At 34.8% G+C, this 17,342-nt stretch overlaps 1 protein-coding gene across 3 annotated transcripts in view; it reads left to right on the top strand.

The window, feature by feature from the left end:
• Window positions 1–6,262: 6,262 nt before the first annotated feature.
• LOC140166080 (neural cell adhesion molecule 2-like) overlaps window positions 6,263–17,342 on the top strand; it is a 35,983-nt gene continuing 24,903 nt past the window's right edge. The window contains exons 1-2 of one of the 3 annotated variants that reach the window (XM_072189462.1): window positions 6,263–6,579; window positions 15,905–16,078. The gene's annotated coding sequence lies outside the window, so the exon portion shown is untranslated. The remainder of the gene's footprint in view (window positions 6,580–15,904; window positions 16,079–17,342) is intronic. The other 2 variants (XM_072189463.1, XM_072189464.1) reach the window with 2 other exon arrangements.

Below are 17,342 nucleotides of genomic sequence, written 5' to 3'. Positions count from 1 at the left end.
TCACTCTAAAACAAAGGTAATAAAAGTAGAACTTTTGTGTACCTACAAAGTACATCTTCCTTATATGTACAAGTAAAAGATATATTCCCTGTCTATTTTACCTGATAGACAGGATTAGATTTTTGTACGTGAACGTCGTACGTGAATTCGTGACGTCAATGTGGTGTCATTTCAACCTCTAAACCAATCGGCACTCTTGAATGACATCAAATTGTTCGTACAGAATTCACTCACGAAAATCTAATTCTATCTTTGTTTTTTGATTATGGAGACATTTCGGAGAATGCGATTTACCGATATGGTTCACGCCTTTAAAAGACATGATAATTTGACATAATTTGGCATAATACATTGTTCTGATGAAATACCGGGGTTTGGCCATCCGTATACCCATCAACATTCCATCTCTTCAAGCCTACCGGAAAAACTTCAGATCCTAGGCCACCAGGTTGTCCACCTACTAAGTGGAACGAACAAGCACGCCAAAAATCTGCAGCAGGATGTTGAACAACAGGCCCAATTAAGGCAGACTAGAGTGGAGAATGATGACCAGGAGGAGACCGAAGGGTCACACTGGCATGTCAAGTAAGTCATGGTAGACTATTTGATCCCGTTACGGGATTGGTCGTCACCCACCTTTGCACAGTATTTGTGTGGGGTCTGAGAACACATCAGACACACCATTTGCATTATGATTACTAGGAATATCCTCTTGATATCAAATAATTTTGATATCTTTTTTTAATTCATGATATAATGCAAATTTTATGGCAAATCACCAATTTATATTTTGTTACTTATCAGTTATAGAGGTAAACTTAATATAATGATATGTACTGAAAGTGTGTGTAGCTGGGAAGGAAAAGCTGTTCTTGAATATATACATTTTCCCCCAAACACCTAAAATGTCTTTTAGGAAAAAATGTATAGCTTCAATACGAAAGGTCTCAATTTTCATATGATGAACGACTTTTCATTCCAGCTACATACACTTTAAGTACATATCATTAGATTTATAAAGTTTACTTCGAGGACTATTAAATGTCGAAAATATCATTTGTTGATAATTTGCCATAAAATTTGTATTATATTGCGAATTTCAAAATATCTAAATTATTTGATATCAGAAGGTCATTTCTCGTATTCAGAATGCAATTTGGTGTGTCTGATGTGCTCTCAGTTCCACAAAAAATACCGCGAAACGTCGCTTGACTTGACCTAGGTCCATAGGCCAGTGTGGCCCTTCGGTCTCCTCTGGGTCATCATCCTCCACTCTAGTCTGCCTTAATTGGGCCTGTTGTTCAACATCCTGCTGCAGCGGTATGCCTATATTTTTGGTGTTCTAGTTCGTTCCACTTGGTAGGCGAGCACCTGGTGGCCTCGGAACTGAAGTATCTCTGATAGGCTTGGAGAGGGAGACTGTGGTTCCCATAGTGGTTGGGTATACGGACAAACCCCGGTACTTCATCCGTCGTTGGACTCCTTCATCCAGTCTTTGTTACGTTTAGCCTGCGCCTGATCGCCTCTTGTCCATAGTACAACATCAAGGATAGACCTAAGACATCTCACCTCAAATACTTCAAGCATGATGCAGTCATGTCTACAGTAGAATTCATCTCGACCTTTGCAGGACTTAAACCCCATTAAAAGCTATTAAACCAAGATAACACTCATTGAAACAGCTCAACTGATTAAATCGGATCTTCTCTGGTTGTGCACATGTGTCTGTTTTCATTTGCGATATCGCAATAAAGCTGGTATTATAGCTTCAGTTGGGTAACCGATTATAAAGGAAACGAAAGGAAACAATGGTATGTGTACCTTTGTTCACGAAATGAGACAATGGCCTGCTTTTTGTAAACCAGCATTCTTGAAAATGAGCAACATAATGATTGTTGACTTAACACAGTTTGGAAATAATTTCTTCATATTTTTGGTGTTATTTGTCGTTTACATATCCTTCCTAAAACACAAAAGTGCGACCCTCTCCAAACACCTACATTAGCTAAAAATTTAGGACATGTTACAAAACTATATTTTCTAGAATTTCATAGAATAATTTAAATGTAGCTTGTACCGTTTTTTGTGGCATCCTTCAGAAGTGAGCGGTCCGATACCAATATTTTCGGTCAAATCTCCATTCAATTAACACGGGAGTTGGCTAGCTATGCCTTGCCCTCACTCATATTTTACAAAAGTGCGACCATTTCTGAACATCTAACCTAGCTGTAATTTTAGGTCATGTTAGAGAAATATATTTGCTAGAAGTTGGGAGAATAAATTAAATATTGGCTGGTTATTTTTCACACAGTGATGTTAACTAGGCAAGTGTCCATTCTCCCAACATATATCATTTGTAGAGGTCACGCGTCAATGGTGAGAGCACTGTGTATTGTGTATAGGAAAACGGACAGTAACTGCAGTATGGTTTGCTTTGGTCTTGGGAATATATGACAGCTAATCAAAAATATAATGGTAGTCAAAGATGAAGAGAAGAGTCAATAATATCCACAAATAAGGAAGTACAGTCTTGCCCATAGTACAACACTATGGATAGACCTAAGACATCTCACCTCAAATACTTCAAGCTTGCTTTTATCTGATTTGCGCAAAGTCCAAGATTCGGCTAGGTGCTAAGTAGTAGGATAAGGGCTCTGTATAATAAAACCTCATTTTAAGTAACCGTGAGATGTCGACCAGATAGTGTTTTTTAGTCTCCCAAATGCACAGGCTGCTAATCTGGTACGCCATTTTGACATCCACCTGTACTGTGGGCACATTACTACCAAGAAAAACAAACTTTATACTGAAATAAAACCACAGTATTCTACTTAGTTTTGTCAATTGGTGTGATATCTCATTCTACATGTACTGATTAATTTCACAATATTAATTCATCGGAAATCTGCAGCAATTTCGATCTAATCGGTAAAGTGACCATTTCTGATTTTTTACATTGGGTCATTCCTCAGTAATGTTATTCAAAACGGATGCCATCTGGAAATCCAGATCATATTTATCGGAAACAGGCTTGATATTTTGAGGCTCAGCACCTTATTGCTTACTTTAAGCAAAGAGATTACTCTAATCTCTTATAGAGTTTAGCTATTTGACTATAAATTTGATTTGTCGATGAGGGTAATGTTATATTCATGTTTATTGATATTATACACATTCAAGGATTAATATACCGTAGACTGGTAGAATTCCGTTTGCAAGAATACCCGTATGATACATCTAAATAAGTAGGGCATGTTTTTATTTGTTTTATTTAATTTAATTTAATTTTATTTCTTTTGGTTTTTTGGTGCTGTTATTGTTTGTTTCTTTATTTGTTTGTTTGTTTTTGACCAAAGAGGTGAAAGGCAGCCCCCTCAATAAAAAAAACCCAACAACATTAGAACAGATTGATCTTACATGTTTGTGCAGCCACCTGTACCAGTAACATAGTTGCTCAAACTCCAAATAATGTTTTTGTAAAGGATGTCTGCCTTTCGTTTAAAAAATAAACACACTCATTAAGAGGCATAAGAACTGGCATATCTCTTGTGTCGTTTCCTATAAATACCCAAAGTGCAAATTATACAAGGAAGATGGTTATTGCGTGTCACGTAATTTAACTGAAAAGTAAATCATATTCAAATAATAATGTTGGTTTTTTTGTATACGAGTATTGATGATGATCTAATTGCAATTGTCACTTCAGTATCTTTTAATCCAAAATGTGATGATGTGATTAGCACTTTAATGGACCACCACATATGATTCTGAGCAACTATAAAATGTATACATGAGGCTTATTTTTACTAATAAACTGCAGTGCTCTTCTTAATAGCAATATATTCATCTTATAGGAAATGGGTCAAGGAAGCCAATTATCACATTTATATGTCCATGGGTATTGCAGTTCTTGATTTAAGACCAATAATATATTAAAACAAACATTTTGGGCGTTTTCCCCTCTCCTGAAAAAGCATCTCATGGGGCGGAATGGCACCCATAATTATAAAGCTTTGGGATCTCCTTTGTAATGTAGAACTCATACCCACTACTATTCCTCTTGTATCATTGTGTATAGGCCTACCTGTTTTATTTATCCCAATATTTGAGTGAAAACACCACTAGGTCTTGCCAATGAGGTAGAAAGGATAGAGTGCCCTGCTCGCCGAATCTGTGAAGCAGGTTTGGGTCCCGGTTTGGGTGCTGTATAAATACACAAAGTTGAACAAATCATGTATTAAAACGCATTAAATTTCCCAGTATACCATTGTTTTTATCAAAAAATTGCTGAATTATAAAGGCAAGCACGCCTGAATCTGGTATATCACCAGTGTTGCCACGCTAAACAACTCTACTACTTTACGAAATTTCGCCTTCAGTGGTCATGGTAGTAGAGTTGTTTAGGGTCCGCATGGCAACGGGCGAATGAACTAGATTTAGGAGCGTGCCTGCTTTTATTATTCAGCAATTTTTTGATAAAAAATGGTACACAGTAAAGTTGAACATGCTAAAACAAGTAATTTATTTAATTTTATTAATCCATACATGCTAGAGTAAATTTAGTTCCCATTTTAGTTGCATTTGATGCTGATTTTGTTAGGTCCCTTCATTTCATAATGCCGTATTCAGTGTGTGATTGTCAATGAAACGGCAACGTACCAGTTCGAGCTCAGCGATCTATGTTTTTCTACGTCATTGGGTCTTGCTCCCCTCCATTCCACCTTATAAGATATTCTTGCGCCCGCTAAGGTTTCTATATTGATATAATTTGATGTGCCATTTTGAGTTTCTTTATCAACTAATTGAGGCATGTCTTTCAACTCCTTAAGGTATTCTTGCAACAAGTAGCCAATGGTGTTACAAGTTCCAACGGATGTTTATGTATTTATAGCATTCACCTTTTTATGGGATCTTACAAATCTTTATGGGAATCTTTCTCCTTATAAATTTAGTTGCAAATTATATAGTTTCAAAGCTTTCTGACTGCTGACAATCAAGCGTATTTCTTTTTTCTGCAGTACTTCACATATATTGCATGCATGTTTCACTCGCCTCTCCAATTTTGATAGGGCGCGCATTTCCATTGTTTAGTGCAAGTGTGCCAACTATTTTTTTCCTGGATTGTAGTTCGAAACAATTTTTCATCATTTTTGTGACTTTCAACTTGAAAGTTTCTTACGCAGGCGTCTTCTGTGGGCGGATTACTAAAGTTGCGGTCGGAATAGGTTCCAAGTTTGCTTCAACTTATCACCACCCATGACATCTCTACCCACAGACTTTCAAACATCGCTAGGATAAGCCAACATTATAAGTCATAAGTCGGCACAAGCAAAGTTACTCTTGTCAACATCTATAGCTTTCCAGGATCTGTGCTCTCTCATTACATGCACAGTTAAGTTCAGTTTTGTAATAGTTTTATGTGAAATTTCGGATATAAGTAGACAAAAGTAGAGAAACTCATCAAAAATGCATTTCCCCTTCTCGTTGTATACTACAAATAGTATGATGTATGAACAAGTAACATGGCCCCATATACATACACTATACAAATTTAACGTTTTTACATCATTTACCTTTAAAGTTATACAGTGACCATTTTAGAAATGACAGCCGGGTAAAATAAAATAGAATAAAATAAAAAGGACATTTACATATATATGTGATGCGATCAAGCAAAATCAGTCGGAACTCGGAAATTTTCAGTTTCTTATAGGATAGTAAAAGGCATTTACAAAGCTGGATTTTGCAGAAAACCCCATTGAAATTGAGCGACCAGTTCCAAAGATACGAGCAATTAAAGAGTTCCCAAAACAGGAGGAAACAAAAGGAAATATTTCCTTTGTTTGGCTATATCTCAAAATCAATATTTCCGAGTTCCGACTGATTTTACTTGATCGCATCACATATTATGTTTAGAATCTTTGTAACAAAATGCACTAAACCCTTATGTATATTATGTGGTCCCTCTGCTATTGAAAGTAAACATTTCTGTTTTAAGGGAAAAGTAAAAAATGATGACTATCAAGTTACGGACTTATATCAGTTACCTTAGATTTAGACCAGAACAGGTGGAAGAGCTATAAAGCGTTATACTTGTAACATGTTAGCTAATTAACCCTAATCTAACCTTACGCTAAAAACAACGCGACAAGTGATTGGTATTAAGCGACTTCCTCTCTCTTTTTTGTTGTTTGTCAGTGAAGATAATCCATACATTGCATCCTGTTTAAGATACATCAATTTAACGAAGAAGTGAAACAGTGTTTGTGAAAGAGACTGTTTGCAAACTCGCGTTTTTATGATTCCGTGTTCCAGAAAGTCTGTGGCAGCTGACTTTGAATATTGAAGTTTGCAGTGCAACTTACTGTCAACTCATACCATACCTTTACTGTGGACAATAAATGGATTAATTATTACAAGCAATGAAAACGATAAGTGAATTTGATCATCATGATTGATTAAGATGACACGTTCTGCTATCTCGTGCATTTGTACTTCTGCAAGTTGAAATTTTTTGTGTAGCTGCGTTGAAAGTTACAGAAGTTTTGCTGACACATGCTGCTACCGGACACAGCTTAGGTAAGTGTCAAGAACGTTTGATTTCGGGAACATGCGTTACCTTAATAGTGTGTCTTAATAATATTCCAGTTTCGTGAACGAAAAAATAAGCTGTTTTTTGTCAGTTTTAAGACCGCATTATAAATTGAATATGTAATTATAGCGGTAATGAAGGTTTTTTTTACAAATCTTTAAGGCTATTAAGTTACCCTTCATTTATGCCTAAATATGTTTTGAAAATATAGGCCTACTGCAGAAGATATTAAAGTGTTGAAACTGAATTATCAAAGTTATACACTTCATGATAGCATCAAGAATTAATTAAGCTAATTCATTATTTTATATTAAACGTACCGAATACCAGTCCAATATTTCTATATGTTACTTCTGTTAAGAAAGTGCTAAAATACAAGGCCCAAGTGTGCAGCGTGACTCATTTGCAGTGTATAAAAATAACTTTGACTTTGTCGCTCCAGACTAACTCATATTGAAGTTTTGCCAGCAATCTTTGTAATGGTATAATGCGAACTTACCCAACTTTGGGGAATAGGCCAATGCTGCAATGAAATTTGTATTGTAAAACAAAGGGTATGTTTGTAATTATTATTAAAATTAACTCATACAAGTTAAAGTGACATTTTCCGGAAGAAGTATTATCTTCAACGGAAGTAAAGTAATTTAGGTGCTTCGGGTCAGGCTATTAAAAATAATGTCATTTATGAATTCCAAGATCAGACGAATTCAAATCATTACAGCCATAGTTGAAATTCTTCTGTTTGAAAAAATTAAGAATATTATAGAGGGAAATAATGTCTAAAATAGAGTAAATTCTCAGAAGACATTGATGAAATTATTTCAAAAATAAATATAAGCATTTCTGCAATTCAATTATTAAGAACGGATATCCTAGAAAACACAAAATTCTTATTAAAACGTGTTTAAAACGTGTTATGGTTTTGGTAGAAACTTTTTGTTAACATTTAAATGTTGGGTTAAATAAAGGTTAAATGAAAACGTTTTTAAAACGTTTTACATAAAAAATAAAAAAAAAGCACAAAAACAATTGTTTTAAATGGTGACAAAATGTTATTGAAAATGATTATGGGCAAACATTATTCCAAGACAGTTTGTCAACACTTAAATAACATTTAGGCCAATAATATGTTCAAAATTTTAGCATAAGTTTTCAAAAATGTTTATGTTATTAAAACGTGTAATACCCATTATATTACCCGACGTTAAACGTTTACTGTGAAACGCTTTGTGTTTGCTGGGATGTCTAGTTTGTTAACTTGGTTTGTTATTGAATCGATTTGTCAAAATTATATGCAGTGTGTGTTTATTAATTGATTGCGGTCTATGTGTTTTAATACTATATTGCCTAAATGCCATTGACACTATAATTAACACCATAGAAAATTTTAATTAATACGATAGGATTAATGGCTGTGATGTGCCAATATTCTTGTTAATTGTCCATTTTAGTCAACACAGTGGGCACAATTTATTTATTATTTAATTTAATTTAATTTAATTTAATTTAATTTAATTTAATTTAATTTAATTTAATTTAATTTAATTTAACTTTTTTTCTTCTTTTTTTTTAAATTTTATTTATTAGACAGGGTAGCCCCTATAAGACACTGATTACCATAGAGGCCCCTGCCAGCAAAATATACAACATTCTTATATATTAAAAAAAACATTACATACTAAGTACATAGATTACATTCATAAGTCATCAACCTATGTTCAAATTTCAAAAAGTACAATTTTCACATTATTCTGTGGGATTATGGGAGCTGGCATAGGCGGCGAAAGCGGAGAGGGGTATGGCAAGTATATTGCACAATAGAACAGAAAAACCTGGTTTTCGTCGATAAACCTGGTTTTTCAATCGAAAACCTGGTTTTTCGATCGAAAAACCAGGTTTTCAAATCGAAAACCAGGTTTATCAATTCGATTGTCAGAGTTTTTGATAAACTTGGTTTTTCGGCTGATAAACCAGGTTTATCAAAAACTATGACAATCCAATCGATAAACTTGGTTTTTCGATTTGATAAACCTGGTTTTTCAATCGAAAAACCAGGTTTTTCGAATTTGATTGTCATAGTTTTTGAGAAACCAGGTTTATCGGCCGAGAAACCTGGTTTTTCACTGATAAACTTGGTTTTTCAATTCGATTGTCATAGTTTTTATTGATAAACCTGGTTTTTCGATTCGAAAAACCAGGTTTTTCAAATTCGATTGTCATAGTTTTTGAAAAACCAGGTTTATCGACCGAGAAACCTAGTTTTTCACCGATAAACGTGGTTTTTCAATTCGATTGTAATAGTTTTTGTTGATAAACCTGGTTTTTCAAACAAAAAAACCAGGTTTTTCGAATTTGATTGTCATAGTTTTTGATAAACCAAGTTTATCGACCGAGAAACCTGGTTTTTCCCTGATAAACTTAGTTTTTCAATTCGATTGTCATAGTTTTTTTTGATAAACCTGGTTTTTCAATCGAAAAACTAGGTTTTTCAAATTTGATTGTCATAGTTTTTGAAAAACCAGGTTTATCGACCGAGAAACCTGGTTTTCGCCGATAAACTTGGTTTTCAATTCGATTGTCATAGTTTTTTGATAAACCTGGTTTTCAATCGAAAAACCAGGTTTTTCGAATTCGATTGTCATAGTTTTTAACTATGACAATCGAATACTATACGCTTGCACTCCCCGATTGCACTTAGGCTAAATCCTCCAGGCCTCGAATACCGGTACTCACGCACGGCCGCTTCACTGTGTTGTATTGAGGACTGAAGCAGGGCCTGGACTGGAGCAAACAACGTTCGAAAATATGAATATTGAGTAGATTTTGATTACGTCATTGATTTCAGAGACGGGGAATATAAAAACAACAGACGCTTATGAAGCCGAGTGGATTTGCTGATTTATTGTGGTTTGTACGCTACATAGGCCTACAAGGAGCTTGAAAACAAACTGTCGAGTACCACAACTTCGTACACGCATCGATTCCCCTGGTACTGTACACTCCATGCCAGCAAATTTTCAGCAATTTTCCGTCCGCCATTTAGTGATAAATCATGATGTGCTTACAGGTTTTTAACATGATATTGGTAGGATGGATGTGGAATCTTCAAGGGGTATGTGTAAGAGCAGCTTTACCAAATCGGCAGGAGCGATGAAATACCAGATTCAGGCGTGCTTGCCTTAATAAAATGGGGACGGAAAAAAGAAGAGAAAAGAGAAAAAGAAGGGAAGGAGAGGGAGAAAGAGAAGGGAAGGAGAAGGAGAGGAAGAAAAGGGAAGGAAAAGGAAAGAGAAGGAAAGGAGAGGAAGAGAGGAAAGGGAAAGAAAGAAAGAGGGAAGGGAGAAGAAAAGGGGGAGAAGGGAGATTTAACCCAAAAACTTCGGCTCACGCGCTACGCGCGCTCGTTATTTACCAAAACAAATAGACTCGCGTGCTACGCACACGCGATATTGCGATAAAAAAGAATAGGGACGATAACGACGTTTTAGGGACGATAAAGACGTTTGCCCCTCGGACTGACAATGCTGGCTACGCGCCTGTTTGTGTATCTATACAGCACCCAAACCGGCTTCACAGATTCGGCGAGCAGAGCGCTCTATCCTTTCTACCTCGTTGATCACACCATGCCCGCGCGCCATAAAGTGTGTCGCCATTACTAATGGTTTGGAAATTCCGGTTTTTCGAGGAGCATTCGATTGTCATACAATGTAGTTTTTTGATAAACCTGGTTTTTCGAATTCGATTGTCATGGTTTTTGAAAAACCAGGTTTATCGACCGAGAAACCTGGTTTTCGAATTCGATTGTCGTAGTTTTGAAAACCAGGTTTATCGACCGAGAAACCTGGTTTTCGTCGATAAACTTGGTTTTTCAAATCGATTGTCATAGTTTTTTGATAAACCTGGTTTTCAATCGAAAACCAGGTTTTCGAATTCGATTGTCATAGTTTTTGAAAAACCAGGTTTATCGACCGAGAAACCTGGTTTTCGACGATAAACTTGGTTTTCAAATCGATTGTCATGTTTTTTTGATAAACCTGGTTTTCAATCGAAAACCAGGTTTTTCAAATTCGATTGTCATAGTTTTGATAAACCAGGTTTATCGACCGATAAACCTGGTTTTCGCCGATAAACTTGGTTTTTCAAATCGATTGTCATATTTTTTTGATAAACCTGGTTTTCAATCGAAAAACCAGGTTTTTCAAATTCGATTGTCATAGTTTTTGATAAACCAGGTTTATCGACCGAGAAACCAGGTTTTCGAAAACTATGACAATCAAATTCAAAAACCTGGTTTTCGTTTGAAAACCAGGTTTATCAGTGAAAAACCAAGTTTATCGGCGAAAACCAGGTTTCTCGGCCGAAAAACCTGGTTTTCACCGAAAACCAGGTTTCTCGATCGAAAAACCAGGTTTTTCGATCGAAACACCAGGCCTTTCGATCGAAAAACCAGGTTTATCTACGAAAAACCAGGTTTTTCTGTTCTATTGTGCAATATACTTGCCATAGAGGGGTGCTATTTTTTTTCCTTGGCGACGTCCCTCAATAAATCCTGACAAAAGAAAAAAATATAGCAATAATTTCCCTATGCATCTGGTACGCACTGGGACTGGCACTCTGGCAGATTAAGGAATAATGATGATACTTGTCAATTTTGCCTATAGACCAAGGTGCTTGCTAATCACGGTAATTAAGGAGATTTTAAGGCGATTTAATACCCTGATTTTCATCAGTACCCATCTTCTTTTTTTTGTTGCAAATTTATGAAGTATATAAATATGTTCATCATCTCATGTCCTGAACTTATAAAATATCTCTACATAAAAAGTGGTTTTAAACCATTTTAGAAAATCATTTTAGCCCTATATATTTTTTTTTTTGTTTACTGTGTCCTGGTAACTGAGATGTGTGTTTCATAACAAACCATTTAATTTATTCTATTGAACATGTCCAAGTAGAATACATGAATAGAATACATTAAATCCTTTGTTATACTATCTATAGAAATGTACTTACTGATTATAACACTGAATAAATTAAATAGGCCTAATCTCTTCCACATAGACAATTCAATACTACACCATGTATGTATCTTCTATAATATCACTGAATATGTTGTTAGGAAAAGAGATTAAAAAAGGCTATAAGGTCACCAAAGGTCAGGTTATAGGTCAATTGGTTCAGGTCAAATTCAGGCATCCATTTTGAATACATGTGATAGTCTGTGGATACACCACATTTCGCCATACTGCATTTTAGAAACGCTTGCTGTTAGAATAAGAAAAATTTTAATTGTAATTATTGCACAGGTCACGGCGATCCTGTGACCTTTCCGGAAAAAGCCGAGTGGCAGGTTTTTCAAATAAATATTTTCTGTGTAAAAACTGTACCATCAGATAATTAATGGAATATATGAATATTAACTGTACATCTATCACAACACTTTTTGATAACAACTTGCGTCACAATTGATCTAGTATAGAAGGTAGAGAATTTATTTCAATCTTATATACGCCATTTTTTTTTTGGAATTAAGTGAAAATTAATTCTGTAAAAACTGTATTTTTTTAATGTAATTTTCACATTAGACCCGACAAAAGATTACCGTTTTGTTGTTATGATAATCTAATCTTTTGATTTCGTAAATAAAATTAGGGGTCTAATGTGGATTTAGGATGCAAACTGGAACAATCCAATGCCTTGTCAAAAGCATTTGCTTCAAAATGGAGTTCGGATGCACTTCGTAATACAACTTCCGCCACTACGGGAAACCACATGCACAGCAGAGCACGTGGCCGATATCAAAATCGATTTTATGTATTGTGTATGTAGGCCTATTCACAGGACCCTCGTATTAATTGTCTCTATGCGTTTGAGAATTCAACAATATAAATAATGGTAGCTTTATTATAATACACATTAAATGTTTAAAGCAGATAAAATTCCAAAATATGATGTATAATAATGAAGTTGCGATTTATTATTAAATATTATATGTTTAAATTTTCACATTGACACTGTCAAGTCCTTCGTGGTCGAGCGGTCTAAGGCGCTGGTCATAATGGTATAGCCAAAGCGCTGCGCCGTGAGTTCGAACCCCGCCTCTGCCAAACTTTAAAAGAATTAAAATTAAAATTTTACTTTTTAAAAATTTCATATTGGGGAAATGTGACTGGGAGAATTTATGTATGGCGTGGAGTGGTGTGGTCTGTGGATATCATACATGTCATAATGAGGCATCAATTTTGATATTTTGTCTGTACTGGATATATAATGGAAATGTGTGAGGTGGATATACTAAAATACCTTGGGATGTAAATGGTGAGTACAATTTAGATTGCCTAGTTGAGTTGGATTGGGCAAATAAATATAAAATAGTTACCAAAATCACAAAAATGAAGCTTACGGGAAACTACCTAATATGGTGGTATAGGTGACAAAAATACAATCTTTTTTAACATTGCTGTAGTGTGGTTTTGGTAACCTGTTACCTATGGCTTAATTAAGTTTCAGTGACATAGTGTCGCAAGTTCAAAATACAAAATATAGCTCGACATTGAAAATAGAAGCATTTTAACCGGTTCGTTTTTTGATAGTTGTGGAGCACCAAGTTCAGGAATTCATAAAAGAAATCAGGGACCACTTATTCCCATTTTACATATCAACATTAGTTCCCTAATGTGTTAGCAACACATATCCAAAATTTTAACGAAATCCGTTGATAGTAAGCTTTCCAAAATGAAGTGAATTTAAATCATCAGTGATGTACCTCCTTTTGGCTTCTATCTTCAAAAGCATGTAAGCTACATTGATACCGATGCCACCAATAAAACGAGAAGATTTTCCCCTTCATTTTGCATACCACTTTGTCCAATTTTGTTTTGTAATTTCTTCACAAAATGCAAAAAAATGCAAAAAAAAAAATCAATGGGTGTAGTACCCCCTTAAGCTTACCTGACATTTAACACGTACTTGTCTAAGGAAAAAAACTAAGATAAATTGCCCAATTCTAAGATTACAATAAATATACAGATTGTCAATAGACTTCTTACTTGCTTTGCCAGGCAGATAAATGTGTTCTAGTCTGTTCCATGTGCATTTAATTATATGAGATGACGTAACAAACGAGTCATCAAGTTTTTGACTCTGAAATGCTAAAAATAATATTCTTCGCATGATAGGGGTTTAAGGCAATGCCCGCGGATAATTTTTCTATAACATAATATTAAAATAATAACAAAAGAAAAAAACCTCGCGAACGACGGTTAACATAATATTAAAATAATAGCAAAAGAAAAAAAACTCGCGAACGTTTTCTTTGTAACTGCTTAAAAGCTATACATCGAGATTCATTATTCAAATATGCAGATTAGATGACAGGTATTTAGTGATGGAAATTCAAAACTATATTGGAGCATCACCGTAGATTGAGAGCGAAATTCTTCACAGCAAATGGTTGTACCATGAGTTTCTTTGCATTACATTTGCTTTTTTAAATCATTTTGAAAAAAAAAAGCAAATGTGACATTCATAATGGCCTTTCCAGCCAGATAGTTGAGTTCATTGATTGAAAGTAAAAGCCATTAAATAAAACAAAGTAAAATGTTAATTTGTTATAGGAAATCCTATTAAATTTGATGTTAATAAGTTGACTATACATGTATAAAAGGGCCAAATCTATTTTCTGATTTCAACTCCTTTGTATAGCCCTTTTGAAGGATTTCATGCCTATCACCATGATCACAAAGTTCAATTTGACAACGCCCGTAGGTGTTTTATTTACTGTGATGTGCTTTTAGTTGGCTTGTCCATAGTCGTACATAAAATTATAGAAATTCCCAGTTCCGCCTTAAATCCAACAGTTTAACATGATAAAGTGACTAGGCATTTTGTAACCATCAAAATCCAACTTTCCGGGGGCGGTTATGAAAATCAAAAACTAACCCGAAACTTTACCGGGTTAATAACTCAATTTCCTTTAGTTACATTTTTTTCTTGTAAAATCATAAATCGACGAGCATTTGAACATGACTTACGGGAGAAGGCCGTCTCAAAGCAACAACATGAGCGTGCTTGTCATCTTGCATAAAGTCAACTTAGGACGTGTGAAAAAACGTGTACTCGAGAACCTATAAATAGTTTGTTTGTGTTATTTGAATGTCGATGTGTATATTGTAACATTAATACTATCTGTCACGATTTGACTGTTTATGTAAGGAAGTCATCATTTTGGAAATGGGAAGTTTTTCTATATCATAAGGTTAAGAAATAATATGCACATCGCACTTTTGGGTCAAGGTATAAGTGATTAATTTTGTCGCTTTCTTAAGTAAGTTTCCTATCACGTTCTTTAAGATTTTTATCTGGTTTAGACCTTATAAACTGAAATAAGAATGTTTTAAGATGATGCTTGAACTACTTAACTAACTTCCGCGTATCTTAATTCTACCATCTGCGGAATTTCAATCAGCTAATGGATGAAATCAAAACTCCACCACCGGTTCCGCCTGGTTACATCCGGTTTTCATTGTTTAGAACAATAGAAACCGGACGGAACCGGCGTTCAACCGCCGGTCGAGTTTTGATTTCATCCATTAGCTGATTGAAATTCCGCAGATGGTAGAATCCCTAAAAGAATTGAACGAAAACACAAAAGATATTCGTGAATTAAATTCTCACGATTCATGCAAGTGACTTTATCTTTGTTCAAGAGCACATTATTTTAAAGAACAAAATCAACCACAATGCTTCCGTAAAAGACCAAGCAATGAGTCATTGTTCGTTTTATGTTTGATTGATTGTTCAACATGTAATCCCGGAGCTTCACAATGTTTCAACATATTTCTAGGATTCGGCTCAACACTGCCATATCTCCATCATATTATTTGACAAAAAATTGATTTGGTACCACATTTTCAGAAAATAATAGCCTTTCCAGTGACAAAGGATATTGTCCATTTCCAACCACGAAACATTGTCAGTCTTAAATTGGTCAAAATGGATATAGGGCAGTGTAGTATACCGAGCCCTCGTATTATATTTGCTTCTATTTGTGACACAATTTGCTCCATGGAGGCCAAAGGCGGCACATTTGAAATTGAGAAAAAGGCGAAAATATGGAGGTAAAAAACAAGAAGAAAATAGACGTCACAAAACTTTGTAACTTTAGAACCAAGCATGCTAAACCTTTGGTGTTTTATTATAGCCTAATGTTTGTAGAAAGTAGTGATCATTGTCAAAAGTGCTTCCTTTGGCCCCCATGGACCAGATCGTGTCACATTTTGTTCTTGAATTTCCCTCTTCTATTTCTTTCAGCATGTAGTTGCAGTCGACTTGCTTTCGAGAATAAACCTTACATCAGCCTCAAGAGACAGTCTCATACCAGCCAGCTTTTCAAAATGAGGTTCAGTTCCTACGCATCGTTGTTTATATTTCTTCAAGTACTCTTCCAAAGATTTTCAGATATTACCGCTATATTCAGACATACGTGTAAGTATTGTTAATCAATTGATCAACTACTTCTAATAATAGCCACTTACTTAGCAAATTGACTTGGAATAAGTTCAAATAATGCAACTTATGAGCACCAGAGCCAAATCAGTTAATCTGGAATCGCGTTGAATATGACGTATACACATAATTATGTAGCAATACTCTAATATGCGAGATAATTAGAATATTGCGATTTGCCATTATGACCAATACCTTATGACCCAAACCGATAAATTCTTTTGAAAACAGCATGCCGTGTAAATGGTATAATAACCCGATTTCAAAAGAATGTACAGGTGTATGGCGTAAGGCATTGGCCGCAGTGACAAATCACAACCTCGCAATTACCTCGAATATGCATGCAGCAGTATAGGCTACCCAGCAAACACAAAACGTTTTCGACATCATTCGCAAAAGGTTATAAAAAGTTGTCAGAAAACGTTTAAATGTCGGGTTATATAAAGGGTATATTAAGGGTATAAAACGTTTTCATAACATTAAAAATCATTTTTTGATAATCTACTGCTCATCAAACAAAAAATGTTTTAGAGAAAACGTTTAAATGTCGGGTTATATAAAGGGTATAAAACGTTTTAATAGCATTCCAAAAACATTTTTGAAAACTCGATACAAAACATTTTAAACAGAATGTTATTTTGGGGTTGAAAAAATATTTTGCGAAAATGTTTGCCCGAAATATTTGCAATAACGTTTTAAAAACGTTTTCATGACCTTTATATAACCCGACATTTAAATGTTATTAAAACGTTTTGAAAAAACATTTGAAGAACATTTCTGTGTTTGCTGAGTGCACATATTTTAACATAATGTTATTTAAGTGTTGACAAAATATTTGGCAAAAAATGTTTGCAAAAATAGTTTACAATAACATTTTTGAAAACATTTTAGAAATATTGTTGTAGTGTGTTTTTCATACAAAACGTTTTAAAACGTTTTCATGACCTTTATATAACCCGACATTTTAATGTTATTAAAACGTTTTATGTAAACCAAAAGCCAAAATATAACTTATTAAAAACGTTTTTAAAACGTTTTTGTGTTTGCTGGGTAAGCATGTGACATTCTCTTGCAAAAATTGGGCCTCTTAACGATGAGTGATCCATTTTGCTATAAAAAAAACTCAGTCGTTGACCTTTAATATAAGGATATCATTACCTACTTGTTAAAACATTTCAAAATGATTCTGATAATTGAAATTGACCGTGCTGCTGACATTTTGAAAGAGTCACCTGCTATCTGA

Source organism: Amphiura filiformis, chromosome 12, assembly GCF_039555335.1.
Source record: "Amphiura filiformis chromosome 12, Afil_fr2py, whole genome shotgun sequence".
NCBI classification, from domain to species: Eukaryota; Metazoa; Echinodermata; class Ophiuroidea; order Amphilepidida; family Amphiuridae; genus Amphiura; species Amphiura filiformis.
The sequence above is the reverse complement of the archived record's forward strand: the minus strand, read 5'-3'. Positions and strand labels throughout refer to the sequence as shown.